The following is a 17,343-nucleotide window of genomic DNA, read 5'->3' on the forward strand; positions in this document are numbered from 1 at the left end:
AGTTCCCTGTGCCACTGTCCAGCAGAGCCACTGCAGTGATCCCCGAGGTAAATTTTCTGTTTCCCATCCACCTGTCAAGGTTTCTCTTGAAGAGTGTTAGTGAGGGGCTCTGCCTGATGTATATTGGAATCCTGTTCCAAAGCATGGGGAGTCTCTGGGACAGGAAACTATCCCTCCAGCATGTCCTATTTATCGTTGTGGTGAGGTTTATATCTCTAGAGCGTGTGGATCTCTGGGATTTGTTTTCTTTGAGGTGGAGCATGTCCATCAATTCCAGGTTGGACATGGCCTTGTATGTCAGGCAGAGGTCACCTCTGAGTATGCAGTATGCAACAGAGTACAGCTAGAGTTTCTTGAGTCGGGCTGCATAGGGCATCTGTTTGACGCCAGTAATCCTCTTGGTGAGGTACTTTTGTGGTCTTTCCAGCTGTCGCAGGTGTCTTATAAGGTAAATCCCAAATGGGGCATTGTATTCTATGATGGGTCTAATGAGTGATGAGTAGAGAGGCACAATAACCTCTTTTGTTCTAGATGCGATTAGGTGGGCCACATAGAAGGATTCTCTAACCACCTTGGCAATATGATTATCAAAGGAGGGATTTCTATCTACTTGGGTACCCAGATCCCTTATTACATTTTCTGTATTTTGGGGACTGCCACCTATATGGTAGTTCACGGGTACTTTATTTTTTCCAAAGGGGATGACTATGCACTTTTTGGCATTTAGCTTGAGGCCATGATTTTGAAACCAGGTATCCGTCTCAGTGAGATCCTTCTGGAGGGTGTCTGTATCAGCTGGAGAATCAATTATGGCCCCTCTTTTGCAGTCATCTGTGAACTTGGTCAGCCATAGTCCTCCTATGCTTGCCTGTACCTCTGAGAAGTAGGGGTTCTAGGACTGAGCTCTGGGGACGCCACTTGTAACCGGTTTAGAGTCAGATGTAGAGCCTGCAACTCTCACCATGTGGGTTCTATCCATGAGCCAGTTGGCAACCCATCTTATGACGTAGGGGTTTATGTTCAAGCTGGTGAGCTTGTCTATAATATTAGAATGGAGAATGGTGTCAAAAGCCTTTCCGAGGTCTAGGTTGTCTGTGTGGACCTCCTTTTCCTCATCTACTTCCTTGGTAACTGTCTCAAAGAAGTCCACCAGGTTTAGGAGGCATGATCTGCCCTTAACAAAGCCAAACTGGACAAGGTCCAAGGTTTGGAGGTTCCCATTGTCTCTGTTAATGAGTTCCATGATGATGCGCTCCATAGCCTTGCAGACCAGGCTAGTCAAGCTTATAGGGCAATAGTTCCTGGGGTCCATTGTGGCTCCACCTTTGTGGAGTGGGATAACTGTTGCTGTGTGCCACTCTGTGGCTACGTAGCCTGTAGAGAGGCCAAGTTTGAACAGTGTGTTTAGGTGAGGGATTAGTTCATTTTGGAGCTCTTGTAAGACACAGTCTGAGACACCGTCTGGTCCCATTGAAGCTGTGTTTTTGGCTTTGGATAGGGCTGTTTTAACCTGTGTGCCAGTGATTGATGGGGCCCTACATTCTTCTGGTATGGTTATGGGCCCTTTAGGGGGTGAGAGGGGGGTGAAGTTTGCACTAAACCTGTCTGCCAGAATGTTGGCAATATCAGTAGGTTCAGTGTATTTTGTGCCATTCTGCACTAACTCAGAGCAGATCTGAGAGTTTCCACTTAGGTTCTTGACATAGCTAAAGAATGCTTTGTGGTTATCTTTGGAGTCATTGGCCATTTTTCTTTCGAAACTAGCCTTGGATGATTTAATGAGAGATCATAGTTTCTTGCTGATACTGATCAGGGATGTCTTTCCTTCTTGGGATTTTACTCTTTTCTGTACTAGTTTCCTCCTTCTGTTGTATAGCTTGTTTATGGCAGGGGTCCACCAGACTGGTTTCCTTTTCTTGGAGGAGTGAGTCTTGGTTTTACTTGGGATAGCACAATCCATGCATTCCTGCACATGCTCATAGAGTGCTTTGTAAAGGTTTCAGCAGCTTGGACAGCATTGTCCTTTAGCATGGTGGCTGTAAACCTTTCCACCTCAATCTTAAGTAACGTGAAGTTTGCTTTTGAAAAGTTTTTCATGGTGGTTTCCTTGATTGGGGGTGGGGGCGAAATGTGGATATCCAGAATGATTAGTCTATGGTCTGATCTAACCAGCGAGGGATTGACCTCCTTTGTGGAACACTGGTCGCCCATGTTGGTGATGACCAGGTCCAATATGTTGTTCCCTCTGGTGGGGATGTTGACCAGTTGATCCAGGGCATTTGAGTTTATAAATTCTAGGAAGCACTGGGCAAGGGAGTTAGTACTTGAGTAGTTCTCCCAGTTTATGTTTGGGTAATTGAAATCACCAAGTATTAGGGTGTTTGGTAGGGCCTTCATATTTCCCAGTGTCTCCAAAAATGCAGAATGGGGGTCCTGGGTCATGGTGGGTGATCTGTAGTAAGCAACAATTTGGATTGCAGTTTTGCCCATTGTTAGTTGCACATGGATGATCTCTGATGCATTGTGCTGCGCCACTAACCTGGAGGTGTGGGTATCCTTGATGAATATGGATACACCCCCACCTTTTGTGTTTTGGTCCTGGTTCTGTGGCCAAAAGGTATAGTATGAGTTATAGCCTAGTAGTGCTGGGGTGCTCTCAGGAGCCTTAAACTGGGTTTCTGTTACTACACAGATGTCGGTGTTCTCCATACTGAGGAGTGCCTCGAGTGTGTGCATTTTGAGGTTTAGACTTCTGGCATTGAGTAGCATTACCCTCAGTTTTTGGTTACTTGTGCTATTTATGGTGGTGGGTTTGTCTTTTGAGCCTTGCCTAAAAAAGGCACTATGGGGGTGGCAAGAGCCTTGGCCAGTATTCGAAAGCCTAAGAGTGACAGGTGCAAGCCATCTCTTGCAAAGCAACGTGGCTTGTCGAGCATGTCATCCCAGGTGGACAGATACTGGATCCCCTTTGAATGACACCAGAAACTTAGCCAATTGTTGAAATTGATCATTTTTTCTTTATACTGTGGCATCATTCCTGGTAAGTGCAGGATGCTACTCAGGGTCAGGGTCATACCGGCCTGGGCTACATGATCAGAGAGCTCTTCCATGTCTCTTTTCATGTAGTCCAGGGAGGTACATCTGAGGTCATTCACACCAACATGGACAATGACAGAGTCATATTTGTACTTGTTCTGGAGTGACCTGAGTGCTTGTGTTATGTGGCGGATCCTGGCACCCGACAAGCAGCTAACTGTAACCTTCTCCTTGTCCAGCCTAGTTAGTGGGACATCAGTGTGCCTGACTATAGAGTTGCCTATTACTAATGTGTTGGGTATGTTATTTTGCCTTAAGGGCTGTGATTGAGTGGCACACTGATTATGTGAAGTATGTGTTTCATGGTTGGTGATGGGGTATGGAGGCTGCTTGGATGTCTGCTTTGGAAGTCTCTGTTGCTTTTGTAGATTTTTATTTAGAGCCTCTGAGTATGTTTTCATGTATTCATGTGGTTTATTAGGTCTAAGTGAGACTGGTGGTGTGTTGCAAGTATTACCCTTCTCCTCTTGACTGTCAGTTCCAGTCTTGGGTTGAGAAAGCTTTGCCTCCAGTTTGGCTGTATAATTGCATCTCTCGCATAGATTAGTGTTTGGTGGTAGGAGGAGAGGGTTGTCTGTGTACATGAGGCAGTTGTAACATTGCCTCAAAATGCCCAGATTTACCAGCTGGACTGGAGAGTACACCGGAAACTGCACTTTGGGCATGCCTGAATAGGTAGAGTAAGCTATTTTTCTGATTGGCTGGTGGAGGTGAATAGAGAGCCTTGTCCTTCTGGACAGTATGGGGGGGGGTCTAGTGCTAGGGTTAATTAGTGCTTGCTATGAGTTTTAAGCAAGTGCTTGACTGTGAAATGAATGGTTTGAGTGCTAAATTTAAGGTTTGTCTAGTTCCAAGGGAAAAATAGAAGAGTAGACTTTGTGGAGCCAAGAATAGTTTAACTCTAGCTAACCAGCACTGACTGGTGTGCAAAACCACACAAATGCAGGTTTTATAGCAGGGAAGTAAAAGAGATAGAAATTAGCCCAAAATGGCCGATAAACTACTATGGGCAACACAGAAACTTGTAACACAGCCCTGGATTCAGCAATAACCTGAAAACTGGACTATACTAGTTCAGAAAGGCGGGAAAAGGTATATATTTTTTGTTTTTTTGTTTTTCAGAAAATAGAGCAGATAAAATCAAACTTAGCCCAAAATGGCCAATAAACTACTAACTTCTAGGCTGAAACCACTCCTCCAGGGACAGATAGGCTGCTCAAAGCTCCCCTCTCTCACAGGTGAACAGAGAAACTTCCTTCTATCCAAGTAAGGTATGGGCAACACAGAAACTTGTAACGCAGCCCTGGATTCAGCAATAACCTGAAAACTGGACTATACTAGTTCAGAAAGGTATTTTTTTGTTTTGTTTTTTTTATGAAACAGTTTCCGATATCACCCGAGTTCAAAATGTTTTCACTTCACAAACTGTTACCCATTCTTCCTCATTTGTTTTTATTGGTAATCTTATATATAAAAGATGCACATCATCACATACGTATTCATCTAGATTTCAAGTATTTAAGGTTGTGTGTGTCTGGATCATATTATCACTTCTATGCCTTACCCTTTGGAATATTCACTCCTCCAAGAATGTTCACTAAGTGTCTAGCTCCTGTCATAGTCCATTTCAGGCTAAATATTATTCACATTTTTCCATCTTTAGATTACTTTCTTCTCTCTAGAGTATTTTCAATGTTTAATGAATCTCTTACCTGTGCAAGAGATTTCCTACACTAGCTGGGATTCCAAAAGAACGTTCAAAAGTCTGTTTTTGACTCTATCACACATGATTGTGTTCCTAGAGTAATAACTAGATACCTCATTTAAAAAAGGCTTTTCTTACACTGGAAAAAAACAGATCTGAGCTTAGATCTATTCTACTGGTTTTCCACTCAGATTTCTGTCACTGCAAGAGAATACCTCAAGCTACTGGCTCTCACTGGCATTTATGATTCTCATAGAAAATGTGCTGTCTCAACCAAAAGATTTCACTTCTGACAAACCCAGCGATGAGATGCTGGGACAAAACAGATTTTGGATACCACTATCTTTCTCATGTGGAGTTTTGGCAGAGGTATCATGAAAATCATAAATGCCATAAGACCCAAAATCCTGAAATATTCCCTCACAGTGATCAAAGTCTGAGTGGAAAGGCTTAGAGATAGCTCTAGATAAAGATCAATTTTATTCCTGTAAAAGAAAAGCTCTTTGAACTAAGGTATCTAGTTGACATCACAGGAGCACAATCCTGTGTGAGGGAGTCAAGAAAGATTTTTGAATGTTCTCTCAGAATCTCAACGTATATAACAGATCTCTCACCCGAGAGAGAGAGAGAGAGAGACAGAGACAGAGACAGAGAGAGCGACAGAGAGAGAGAGAGACAGATTCCTGATGCAAGTCTAAATATGGAATAATGTGAATACCCTGTAGCCTGCAACAAGTTATAACTTGAGCTAGACACTTTGTGAACACTTCTGGAGCAGTGAATAGTCCAAAGACTAAGGCAGAGAATTTAATGTGATCCAGACACACAAAATCTTAAGAAACATTTGAAGCCTGGATGAATATGGATTTGATGCTAATTATTTTAAGCCCGGTGCTGCTAGGGAACTTCAAATAGGAAGAAGAGGTAACAGGTTGTGAAGTGAAATCATTTTGATTTTGGGCACTATCACAAATAGGTTTAGGGAAAGAAGATGCAGAACTGGTCTCCAAGAATTTTCTTTCTTTGCCACTAGGAACATCTTTGAATAAAAGCTCTTTCCCATCTGGGAAGGAGGAACTGGTTGTATCAGTCCTTGGGAGAGCATGTGATCAAGAACCAGTGGAAACAAAAAGAGTTGGATCTGAAGAATGAGAAATGACTCTCTGGAAATGAATTTGGTTTTGGGAGGTTGGAGACTTCTTTTTGGAAACTCCTTGAGGTTTCTTCTTCAGTATCTATTTACTATATTTTGTTGAGACTGCTTATTGCCAAAACTAGAGGAGGATATAGAAAATCCCTTGGAAAGTATGGAAGAGGGGGGATGAAAATTTTCAGATTCTCTAGATCAACTTATCCTTTTCACCACTCATTTCAATCAGCTCTGCAGCAGAGGGGCCAAACACTATATCTCAAGGGAGAATTTAAAATCTCATGTTTAATATCTGTAAAGTTGTGAAAATGCAGCCTTGCAAGCCTTCTCAAAAGGTACCAGTGCTCATAGCCCTGGAAGTAGTATCAACAGAGTCAAACACAAACTGTAAATAATGAGTAGTGACCAGCACAATAGAAGTTATTTAAAGCATATTTTTCTTACAGGAAGAAACTGTAGATAAAACATTCCTTATACTTTCACAATGTATCAAAACAAAAGGGTCTATATTAGAACATCAAAGTTTCAAAACTTTGAATATTCTAATATCGAACCCTATTCAGCGAAAGCTGAAAACATCGAACATACAAAACAGCGAGTTTTTTCCTAGGGAAAAAATTGCTGTTCCAAAACACATACACACAATACAAGCACACGAAACAAACAGCAATCCAAACACATACACCTAAAATTTTACACCTGACCCTGCACTAAACTATACACACACCACTAACTATCCACTTACCTTAACCCAAACTCTAACCCTAAGGTCCATCACTATCGCACACTCACCTCACCCATGTCCTAACCCTAACTCACCTACCCCACCCTAACCCTCACGTCCACACAATCGCACACTTACCTGATCCGTGCCCTAACCCTAACTCACCTAACCCGCCCTAACCCTCACATCCACATAATCGCACACATACCTAACCCACACCCTAACCCTAACTAAACTAACCTGCACTCAATCGCACACTTACCTGAACCCAACTCATAACTTTCCACCACAGTGCTGAAAATACCGAAGCAACAGAAACAGACAACTGAATTCTTTCCCTAGGAAAAAATTTGTTTTTTCTGTTGCTTCGATATTTTCAGCTTTCACTGAATAGGGTTCGATATTAGAACATTCGAAGCTTTGAAACTTTGATGTTCTAATATAGACCCAAAACAAACATTAACATATGAGCCTGACAGTTCAAAATTCTGAAAGCCAAAGTAGTATACACTTTTTTTCTTCACGTCTAGCAATAATTTTCCCATCCTTATCAGAAAGAGTAGGATTGGAATTAACTAAGCGCTTAGCATCTGTGGAATTAACTGAAGCTATAGCTGTTGGGTCAGGTTTGGGAATAGTGTATAAAAATTTAAAAGACTGGGGAGCTTTATACATCCTAGCTTCATTTTTAGGGGCAGCTGGCTGACTATCAGGAAAATTGTAGGAAGAAGCACACACCCTCTAAAGCAGGTAGAATGGGAGGAATAGCTGTAAGTTCTGGAAAATCCTTCTGTAACAACTCAGTATTTTCTGAATGACAGAAACTTCATCTTTCTCCCTCTGGGAAAAAACTGACACATTCTAGCAGTAGTAACTCTCCACAACTCAGTATCATCCTGCAACTGATCTCTTCCCCTACCCATCTCCATAAAAACTCATCCTCCATCTCCATAATAGACTGGATACTCACCATCTCCCTCCATTACCATAACCCCACTACCTTAGTGGACTGCCTTAGTGACCATCCCCCCTCCACTGTCCTAAGATACACGACCCAAGCCCCAAACCCCATCTTTACAGGGATTGTCGCAAACTCTCTAACTTTAATATATTCCAATTCAACTCCATTCTTTCTAGTATAGACTGGTCCATCCTAAGACAAATCCCTCTCACTGAAGCAGTCAACATGCTCAGTAGTATCATCCTGAATACCCTAAACTCTCTTGATCCTTCTATGAACATTAGAATAAAATCCAATCATGCGCCCTGGCTATATAAAGAAACCAGGTCTCTTATGCACAAAAGAGATAGTACTTGGAAAGCCTGGATTAAAATAAATGAGCTACCTCTTCTACACAAATATAGGCATCTCAGGAATCTCACTAAGAAACAAACAAATAATGACAAAAAGTCCTTCTATAACTCTGCACAGCTAAATAGCAAATCAAACCCTCGGAACTTTTTGTCGACTCTAAACAGAATTCTTACTCCTGGCTCCCCCTCTACACCCTGCCCTTACCCAAACACATCCTCTCAGGAAACAGCTACTCTCCTCAATAAACACTTTATTGACACCATCCAAACACTCGTACCTAACAACTCCAAAACTACTTCTCTGCCTACCCCTCCCAACCCTCCAAGTAACAATCTATTCTCTTAACATCCAGTCCCTACTTCCTACATCAGATCTTTTCTTCAAAAGCTCAAACCCTGCTCACCCTCTACTGATAACCTACCTTCCTCAAACTTGTTGCTGACTCCATTGCCTATCTGGTATCTATCCTAATCAATAGATCAATTCAGAAATCCACTGTCCCTACCCTATGGAAGTCCTTCTTCACTATTCCCCTGCATAAAGGTGGAAACTCTACAGACCCATCTAACTACCATCCCATAGCCATCCTATCCCCCCTCTCTAAGATTCTTGAAAAATGTATACACTCACAGCTTCTCAACCACCTCCTCCAGCACAACCTTCTCACTCCCACTCAGCATGGTTTCTGTCCTAACCATAGCACAGCCACTGCCATCTTATCCTTCACACATATCATTGCTGGGGCCCTAGATTGTAACAAACTCATATCTTGTCTCTTTCTTGACCTTTCCAAGGCTTTTGACACAGTCTCCCATCCTCTACTGCTATCTAAACTGGCAAATCTAAATTTATCTCCTTCCTCCCTTGCCTGGTTCTCCAGTTACTTATCATGCCAGCAGCAATCTGTCAAATGGCTTTCTTCCATTTCTCCATTTATACCTGTCCCTACCAGAGTACCACAAGGTTCCATACTGCGTCCCCTCCTGTTCAAGGTCTTTACCAATGATCTCTACACATCTTGCAAAAAATCCTCCCTCATCCAATATGCTGATGAATCAACCCTCATCTCCATCTCTGACAATATCTCGGAACTCTACACTCTAACTCAGCATGCATTTCTACCCACAGAACAGTGGCTGTCCAATAATCTACTTATCCCAAAAAGACTAAACTCTTACTCTTTCTTCCCCAATCTCTCACTCACCACAAATCCACCTTTGCTATCACATCCTCTACCAAGACTATAATCCAACCCGAAGCTCACACAAAACTCCTTGGAGTCATCATTAATGGTGAACTCAAATTCAATCTTCACATGATCCAATGCATAAAAAAAGACACACCAGAAACTTGGTTTACTGTATCGCAATAAAAATTTCTTAACACAAATGCCAGACTATCTTTTGCACAAGCCCTACTCCTCCACTCCCTACTATATGCTGCCCCAGTGCTCACTAACATTCAAACCACAACCTTGAACAAACTCCAACAAACCTACCATAAGATAGCTAGGTTTATCACTAACTCTCCATACAATTCACATCACTGTCTTGCCCTAAACTCACTCCAGTGACTTGAATTCCCTCAACTACTACTATTTAAACTTCAGATGTTGCACTTTAATCTTTATAAGCCTTCATCCTGTCCTGCTCTCTCTTCCTTCATCTCTATCTATACCCCACCTCAGACTCTCTGTACCTCTAATCAGCAACTACTGCACATCTACCAACCCCAAAAAACTGCAGGCAAACTCTTATATAAACACTCAATTGCCCAAGCATGGAGGAAACTTCCAGTAGATATACGTTACACCATCCACTGATCACACATTAAAGAACAACAAAAACTTCATCTACTTAACTTCAAAATTTGCCCTTGTCAAGCCCCAACTTAAGCTTCCCTCCATTGTACCTAACTTATTTCCTCCCTCCCCTTTCTTCTAAGTACTCCATTATTTTGGATTTGTACTAAAGTTACTAAATCAATACTGTTGGACAAAAGTCTTCTTGTATATATGTAAATATATTGTTTCTCTGTAAAAACATGTGCATGCATTTCTATTCTATTTTTAACTTTATTGTATAACAAATTTCTGTTTCACTTTTTGATTCTAAAGGTTGAACTTCTGTAATTTATGTATTGAGCTTTCCTCCTCTGGTCTCCACTGAAATTGGGACACAAGCCCAGCTGGACCAACCCAGTTAGCAAATGTCAATAAATAAATAAATAAATAAATAATAGTGTCTGAGAAAGAGAAACCCTCACTGAGAGAATCAGAAACTGAGCTCTCCTCTGAGTGTGAATCAGAAAAAAATAGGGAAAAAAACTGTATCCACGCTTACATCTTTCTGTTCAGATTCAGAATATTGAATCTCTTCAGGAAAAGAGGAGTCTCTCTTACCAGAAAATGAAAGTTTGTGTATTTACTGTAGCAACAGATCTGTGTTATCTCATTTTCATCCAGTTTAACATTTGGGTTGTCGGATCTGATCAGATCCAACCTCAGTGCCTTACCTACAATTTCTACCTTCTGTCTGAAATACCTCAGATTTAGTTTGCTGACTATTTCTAACCATAGAGAAAGATACCATGATAAGAATCAAAACTCCTACAGAATAGAACTTATTAAGTATGCTAAGCTTGGTAAAGTGACCTAAAGCAGACAGAATCTTGGATGAGGCCAGTCTGTGCACCAAAAGTTTGCAGATGGCAATTTGGGAGGAGAAGGGAGGGATGTGCAACTGGATGAAATGAGACAATACGTATCTACTGTTATGTTAAGTACATAAATTTCATATCCAGTGTTGTCTCTTTTTTGTCAGATCCAGTGTTTGGGATAGATTCCTAAAGTGAGACAGGTGGGTGTCAAGGAAAGACATTCCTGAGAATGTTAGGGACAAAGGATGTGTGAGCTCTAGATTGCGCATCCAGTTTGTAATGAGAAATAAATGTATGAACCATGTATCAAGTTGCTACTACATAATTGTCATCAATTGGAACTCTTCATGAATGGTGTCGATGTAGCAATTGCTCAAGTGGAATGAGCTTTGGGTTTTGAGTACAGAGACAAACCTCAAGTACAACTTTTGACACAATTTCCCCAATTTTGCTTTGGAAAAGGAGAAAAAAGTTGATCTTATTTTCTTATATCTTTGGTATGGTGTAACTAGAATCTAATCTGTCTGGGGACAGCTAATGTATGAAGCATATGTTCTCCATTGTAAGAGTAATTCAGAAAAAAAGTCTGGCAAATCAATGGACTGATTCAAATTCGCTTCAGATGAGACTTTTGGGAGAAAGGTAGGATCTGTTCTCAATGACACACTGTCATTGTTGAAAATGAGAAAAGGTAGCTTGCATGAAAGCACTTGTAATTCAAAAATTCATCTAGTGGATGCAATGGCAATCAGGAAAACAGTTTTCTGGGGTGTGACAAAGATGCCAAGCAGTTAACAACATAAAAATGTTGCTGTGCCTCTGTTCAGTTTTTTGGACAGGATTTTTTTTAAGTTTTAAAAAATAACTCTTCAAAACAATAATATCTGAAATTGTAATTAGAAAGTGAGGAAACTTCAGCAAGAAAATAGAGTTTTGAAGTATATATATTAATTTAATCCTGTCAGAAGTTCAATTGACTAAGTGAAGACATGAGTCATTCTAAAGCTTCCTCACAAGAAAATGGAATGAAGAAGGAATTACAGACTCTTGTTACTAGTATGCAGGAGATTTCAATCAAAATAGACAAAATGGAGAACAAGATTGATACAATAAAACAAGGAAATAAGAGACAAAATGACTTGCTGAATCAAATAATAAAAAAACATTCAGGCCAAATCATTAAGAAATCATTAAATTACGTGGTTGGTAGACTAAATGAAAAATGAAAGCCAGGTGAAGTTCCTATTAAAACAAAATACTACTCTTCTGGACAAAATAAATTACATTGAAAGCAGATCTAGAAGAAACAACATAAGAATTTATGGTGTACCAGAAAAAGAAGAAGGAAATAATGTGATACAATTCTTGCATACTTGGTTACCAAAAGTTCTGAATCTGCCTGAAGCATTTTCTTTTTGAATTGAAAGAGCACATAGGTCTCTTTCAAATATTGTAACAATGAAGAGTTCATCTTCACCGAGATCTTTTATTGTCAGATTTATGGCTACACCAGATAAAGACAGCATATTCAAACTATCCAATAACTTTTAATGGCAAAACAATTAGGTTTGACAATGACTTTACATCTACAGTAATGTCTAAAAGGAAAGCCTGTGTACCACTAATTAAAAGCCTTAAAAAAATCAAACAATAAGGCTCAAATCCTTTTTCCAGTGAGAATAAATATATTTTTTATCGGAAGGACAGAAAATATTCAACTCATTAGATGAAATTATAGATTATATCCAGAAAAATAAACTCCTAGATAACCAAGAAGAAATGGACTTGTCTTCAATGAGTTTCAAAAGACATATTTCAAAGAATAAAGGATTAACAAAAGGAAATACTAGCAAAAAAAAAATTAAAGAAAAGTAAAAGTGAAACTTTTGTTTTTCCTTTTGACCTGTTCTTTGCACTTACAGTTCTGGAAAACATAAAGATTAAAACAAAAGTTTTATTCTAGATGCCATAGAAGGTCATAATATATCCAAGGTAAAACCTTTACTTTTATTCAATATTAAAGTAATATATACATATTCATATATATTTATAAGTTAACATCATCTTCCATTATGATAAAATTCTTTTTTAAGAAAATGCAGTAATAGAAAATGCTTAGTTCATTTCTTTACAGATATATTTATGCACTTATTAAAATTAAAAAAAATGAAGTATGTTTATTAAATACTGAAATATTAATAGGTTTCTTAGTATTTAAAATATAAATAATGGTGAGTTTTACTAAATCTGAAATATTATCTTAATACATTCCACTATTGAACTGATGTTGGGCAGGGGGTGTGGGGGTTGATTTTATTTTATTTACTGTATATTTTACATAAGTAAATGTGCTGAAAATATATTATATATTTTTTGAGTCTATATGATCGAATAGTATGAATATTGTAAATACACTGAAATACTTTGTTTTACATTGGTGTTGCTGTTGTGGGTGGTTTGTAATTTCAGTTGGTTTAATTAACAGTTTATCTCACAGACTGACAGTCATGAGCGAAGTTTTCAGTATAGATTAATTCCTGTTAGCCTTCCTGCCTCAAAGAAGAAAATCTCCCGGACTGCGGGAAGATTTGAATCTGAATCAAGAGCCACACAGAGGGTAAACTGCATCTTTGTGAACAACCTGAAACAACAAAAGGATAAGAATGACCTTTGACATTAAGATGGCAATGTTGGACTGGAACATTAAAACCGAACTGCAAGATAAGTTTACGTATTGGTTTTGGAGGTGTTTATCATAAACATAGCTTTGTATTTGAATTATTACAATTCCCAGATGATAGATGCATCCTGTAAAAGTGCAGAATGTGAAACATCATTATCAATTTTTAAATTTATTTAAGAGTCAGAGATAACAGCCTGCAAACAAAACTAGGCATTCTTCAAAACAGTAAGTTCTTAATACTTTCTGGGTTTTTTTCTGGAGAATTGTCAGAATGTAATAATGCATTCATCTTTTCCTCTTGGATATATAGTTTATCATATATTATATGTGTAGTGCTACTCACAGACAGATTTACTGTTTTTCTTACATATGTATTAACAATCTGATGATGTTTTTGTACATTGTTACTAAATACCTGATGCACTCCCTCGATGTATCACTTTTCATCTCTTTGTATTTTGTGCTCCTCATATCTGACTGTACACAAAATATTTTATTATATTCAAAATCTCAGCATAACTTCCATTTTCTTTTGCATACTATGCGAATCTAAGCAAGTCACCTTAGACAGCTCTCATGGTTACACCAGAAAAAGGGTAATTGGTTAACGAATGGATAAAAGCAGATAAAAAGCATAATGATGTGGCATTGGTTATTAGTAAAATTTATTCACTTTAACCTGCAAATTCTCAGTATTCAAAGAAACAACTAAGGTCATGATGAGCTGTTACTGATACTGACTGATGTATGCAGTGGTAATACTGATGCACTGCAAAGTTAACATTATTTCCAAGATCATATATTCTTGCATTATAAATACCATAATGTCAACTGGACCAACTCAGACATGTTATTATTTTTCATTCTGTGATAAGTAATACAACAATATTATGATAATTTTATTATATATACAAGAAACATTACTTTTGCAAATTATAATTTCTTGGCTATATCACATTTTGTTCTCTTTGTGTGCTTGTTTTTTTTTAAACTAGTGTAATTATAAGAACCAACTGATTATCCCCTAACAGCATCACATATCTTCATCTGAGAGGGATTCAGAAGATATAAATGCAACAGTGTTAAGATTACCTTAAAAGAAATGTAAAATATTATGTTGTTATTACTATGCATTAGTTTTGTTATTGCCTCTTACATACTTTTTATTTAAATGATTACATTCATATCAGCAGTTTATATTGGTAGCAGTTTGTTATATTGTTATCACAAAATATTACATATAGTTTATTTCACAAACTCACACATTTACTCCACTGGGCAACTAAATAGAATCCTAGACAGAGACTTTGACTTTTGATTGAATATGGAGACATACATAATTTTATAAAAACTGTTGTTGTTGTTGTGTCTTTTGGCTTTTCCCAGTTAGGGGTCGCCACAGCTGAACTCCGGTCCGCTAATGATTGGCAGTAGATTTTTACTTGCCGAGTTGCCAGCTCTGATGCACAACCTTCAATGAAGGTACACCCATTCACGCATGTCTCCACACATAAGACGCTCTAGCTGAGAATCGAACAGGACAACGTCTTACTGTGAGGCAACAACGCTACCGCAGCACCACCACCACAGTTGTTGTGTCTTTTGGCTTTTCCCGGTTAGGGGTCACCACAGTGGAACTCCGGTCCGCTAATGATTGTCAGTAGATTCTAACTGAGAATTGAGCAGGACAATGTCTTACTGGGAGGCGACAACGCTACCGCAGTCAATAGCACCACCACCACCACAGTAATTTTATGAAAACTGTAAGAATAGAAATTTGACAGTAATGATAAAGTAATGATTTTCTTGTTGTGTGTGGGTTTTTTTTAAACCACCTTGTTTGAATATTTGTTTAAATTAATATTTATTTATTTATTTATTTATTTATTTTTGTCCATCAAAAGATTAAGAGATACTAAAATGTTGTTATTACATTACTAGCAAATAACATGTTATCTAATTTAAACTGAAAATAGATAATATTATATTGACATTAGTCATATACACATTGTTTGAATAGGATGCAAAATTTATAATAATAATTGCTATTGACCTTCATTTTAATATAATACGGGAAATAAAATGCTCATACATATATAGATTAAAATTTGTTTTGTGAATCAGTTGGTTGATATTAAGAGTATAAGGTATAAGTGATTTTATTTCTGAATGATACGATAAATATGTTTTATATGTATACTAAGGTAAGTAGGGAATTAATTAATGGACTTAAAGCAATTAAAATGGTTCATCATGTTATTTAGTTATGGGATGTAAATAGTTTGTGACATATATTCTTCAGTGAATTCTAGATAGATATACGTTATTTATAAAACTAATGAATATGAATTCTTGGAAGTAGGAAGTGATAAGTATTAGTATAAGTTATTAAACAGGCTTTATTAGAGGTAACAGCAGGAGAGTGGAGGGAGAATTTTAAAAAAGAGAATGACAGAGGGGGGTTTGTATGGGTTAACAAATTAAATATTCTTCAGACAAAATTTGATTCATTAAAATTGAATTGAAACCAGCAGATAAGAAAACAAATATAGAACTTAAAACATTAAATCAAAAATATATAGAAAGTTTAAGTCATAAAATATCAATAGGTATGGAAAAACTAAGATTACCAACTTATACTATAAATCCTAAAAAATTCCATAGATTAGCAATTAGATCAAAGACATTGAGAAATATGAATCATATTAAAGAAAATGAATATTGTATAGGCAGCAAAGTTAAGAAATCTGTAGATCTCAAGAAAATTTTAGAAGCCTTTAGGAAGCATTATGAAGAAATCATTAACAGAAATGTAATATTAGATAATAGCAATACTACAGAAATGTTTTAAGGGAAAATATAAAATGAAAAAAGAATGGAAAGAATATTTTTCCAACTCATACTTACATTTTAAAAGCAGTCACCCTCATCTTCAAAAAAAGAATGGTGAGGCAACCCTCATGACATCTGAGAAAGGAGTTTTGATCAAATAATTAGACTTCATTGAGAGTCTGTTTATAGGCAGAGAATACCCTAAACCCCTTATTGACACCATTAAGAAGGAAATCATAGATAGTCTGGGTTTTAAATATTACCCTTTGATTAGGGGTAAGGTTGCTAATACCCACGCTACTTTAAATATGACTATGGCAGGAATGTACACCAATGATATTGTTTCTTCTAGGGCAATGGACATTTTCTGTGTGTTAAGTTACAACCAAGACTCATCACAAATGAAACAAATTATTCATAAATATTGGAAAATGTTTCCATAATGCCAAACACTCTGAAAGTTTTTCTGAATTCCTTCAAAGTCAGCTATAGGAGAGGGGACAATTTAAAGAATTTGTTTGAGAATGTAGCTCGATGTAATAATGTTATACCACTTAAAAATAAGGGTATTTTCAAGTGTGGCAGTTGTGCACAATATTGGATGTTGGTTAACAAATGTGAATTATTTTTACCCAGTCTAAATAGGTTTATTCCTACTGATGGGTATTATAATTGTGCATCTAAGTGAGTTATATACATAGTGCATTACACAACCTGCTACGTATTCTATATAGGCAAAACCAAAAGATGCCTAAGACAAAGAATATATGAACATGTCTATGACTTAAGCACAGTTTGGTTTGTCCTACAGCTAACTTTAAATTTTGGGTTATAGAGCAGATCCAAATCCCTGAACAGGGTGGTGACTGGGAAACCAGACTTGAATATCACAAAATGATAAGGCAAATATTTGTTTGATGCTTGTGTTAGCCCAGGGTTAAATGACCACTTTTCTATAGTCCCTGCTTTTAAAATGAAAGCTAATTTATTATGATTTATGTCAGTCATTCAACAAAGTATATTAATGAAGTGTTATTTACCTTGTATATATTGTATTGTCACACTTTTATATTTAGTGGCATTTTTTACCATGTCTCTTTAAAGATTTTCAGTTTCATTTAATTATTTTTAATCAATTATATGCATTGCTTGTGTATTTAAACTGTGAGCTAATTAACTG

The sequence above is a fragment of the Protopterus annectens genome, chromosome 8.part1 (assembly GCF_019279795.1).
Source record: "Protopterus annectens isolate FY-2018-M chromosome 8.part1, PAN1.0, whole genome shotgun sequence".
In the NCBI taxonomy this organism is placed as follows: domain Eukaryota; kingdom Metazoa; phylum Chordata; order Ceratodontiformes; family Protopteridae; genus Protopterus; species Protopterus annectens.